Here is a 2,884-nt window from a genome sequence, read left to right on the forward strand (position 1 = left end):
GTGTTGAAATGATTAAGTGTTGCACACAGGGCCCTTACAGGTGATTCATAGGAAAATATCTGTTTGGGAAAACGACTTCAGGTGGATACTCATTCATAACAGTGTCTTCTCCATGGAGGAATGAAGATAGAACAGAGACGGACTATGGGCACTTTGGGTACTGTGAGTGAAGTGCAGCCTATGGTGAGTAGGCATCCCAAACACATATGGATGTTCACGACCGGTTGTCATCCGTACTGTCTTTCGTGTCAAGAAAGCTTCACACATTGGGAGACAAGTGTGCTTGAGGAGGGATTCGTGGCAGTGTTCAGTCTGTCCAAGAAAGAAGCTGCTGGGACTGCATTGTGGCAAACAGGAATAGTCGCGAATAGGGCTCTAGTATCAGACGTCCATCCCCTTGACCCTAGGACATTCTGTTTCAGGCAAACTGCTTCAGGCGGATCCTCATATCTGACAGTCTCTTTCCAGTGGAGGAAAGATGATAGAACAAGGCCGGACAGAGGGCAGGTTGCATACTGTGTGTGAAGGGCAGGGAAATGCACTTAGGCCTCTAAGACACATACTGGCAGTGGAAAACCCTTGAGAGTTCACAGAGTCTACCTCTGCTCCAAACACTTCAATTTTGCGAGACAACTGTGATATGGCACGTACTCATGACAAGGAAGCCTCTGTGCAAAACTGAATACAGTGGTACCTGTCTTTGTTGAAATCATGATGTGTTCCCTACAAGGCACTTACCTGTGTTCCGAGGAAGGTACCTATGCAGAGAAACGAGTCCTGGTGGATACTCAATCCAACCAGTGTGTTCTCCTTTTACGAAATAAGGTAGAACAGGGACGGACTATGGGCACCGCAGGTACACTGAGTGAAGTGCAGCCTAAGGCGCTTAGGCATCCCAAACACATAGTGGATGTTCAATACCTGTGGTTATCCTCACTCTGTTTTTCTGTGGAAAAGACTTCAAACCTTTGGAGGGAAGTCTGTTTTAGGTGGGTTTCGAGGCCTTGTTGAATGTTTCATGAAAGAAGCTGTTAGGACTGCCTGTGTGCTAAACAGGAATAGGCGCGTATAGGGCTCTAGTGTCAGATGGCCATCCCCTCGAGCATAGGACATTCTGTTTGAGGCAAACTCCTTGAGGCGCATTCTCCTTTCTGACAGTGTCTTTCCAGTGGAGGAAAGCAGATAGAAAAAGGACGGAGAGAGGGCAGGTTGCATACTGTGAGTGAAGGGCAGGGTAATGCACTTGGCCTCACAGACACATACTCGACGTGCAGCACCCTTGATATTCCGCAGAGTCTAGCTCTGCTCAAAACACTTCAAATGTTCTGAGAAAACAGTGCCATGGGACGTACTCATTACAGGGATGCGTCTGTGCAAAGCTGGAAACTGTGCTACGTGTCTGTGGTGAGATCATGATGTGTTCCATATAGGGCTCTTACCTGTGTTCATAGTAAAGTGCTATTCAGGGAAACTAGTTCAGTTGGATACTCACTCATAACAGTGTCTTCTCCATTAAGGAATGAAGGTAGAACAAGGACGGACTATGGGCACTTCAGATACTGTGAATGAAGTGCAGGCTATAGCGTGTAGGCATCCAAAACCAATAAGGAATGTGCACGACATATGGTCATCCACACTCTGTTTCTGTGTCGATTCCCCAGTGTCCACCTCTGCTCAAAACACTTCTAATGTCACGAGGAACGGCGTTCTAGGACGTACTCATGACAGGGACGAATCTCTGGAAAGTGGGTAGCTCTGGGAACTGTCTGTGTTGAAATGATTAAGTGTTGCACACAGGGCCCTTACAGGTGATTCATAGGAAAATATCTGTTTGGGAAAACGACTTCAGGTGGATACTCATTCATAACAGTGTCTTCTCCTTGGAGGAATGAAGATAGAACAGAGACGGACTATGGGCACTTTGGGTACTGTGAGTGAAGTGCAGCCTATGGTGAGTAGGCATCCCAAACACATATGGATGTTCACGACCGGTTGTCATCCGTACTGTCTTTCTTGTCAAAAAAGCTTCACACATTGGGAGACAAGTGTGCTTGAGGAGGGATTCGTGGCAGTGTTCAGTCTGTCCAAGAAAGAAGCTGCTGGGACTGCATTGTGGGAAACAGGAATAGTCGCTTATAGGGCTCTAGTAGCAGACGTCCATCGCCTTGACTCTAGGACCTTCTGTTTCAGGCAAACTGCATCAGGCGGATCCTCATATCTGACAGTGTCTTTCCAGTGGAGGAAAGCAGATAGAAAAAGGACGGACAGAGGGCAGGTTGCATACTATGAGGGAAGGGCAGGGTAATGCTCTTGCGCCTCTCAGACACATACTAGACGGGCAACACCCTTGATAGTCCACAGAGTCTACCTCTGCTCAAAACACTTCAAATGTCCTGAGATAACTGTGCCATGGGACGTACTCATGACAGGGATGCGTCTGTGTAAAGCTGGAAACTGTGGTACCTGTCTGTGGTGAGGTCATGATGTTTTCCATACAGGGCGCTTACCTGTGTACATAGTAAAGTGTCTATTCAGGGAAGCTAGTTCAGTTGGATACTCACTCATAACAGTGTCTTCTCCTTTAAGGAATGAAGGGAGAACAAGGACGGACTGTGGGCACTTCAGATACTGTGAATGAAGTGCAGGCTATAACGTGTAGGCATCCAAAACCAATAAGGAATGTGCACGACATGTGGTCATCCGCACTCTGTTTCCGTGTCGATTCCCCAGTGTCTACCTCTGCTCAAAACACTTCTAATGTCACGACGAACGGCGTTCTAGGACGTACTCATCACAGGGACGAATCTGTGGAAAGTGCGTAGCTCTGGGACCTGTCTGTGTTGAAATGATTAAGTGTTGACAACAGGGCCCTGACAGGTGATTC

Source organism: Neovison vison, chromosome 13 (genome assembly GCF_020171115.1).
Source record: "Neovison vison isolate M4711 chromosome 13, ASM_NN_V1, whole genome shotgun sequence".
Lineage (NCBI taxonomy): Eukaryota > Metazoa > Chordata > Mammalia > Carnivora > Mustelidae > Neogale > Neogale vison.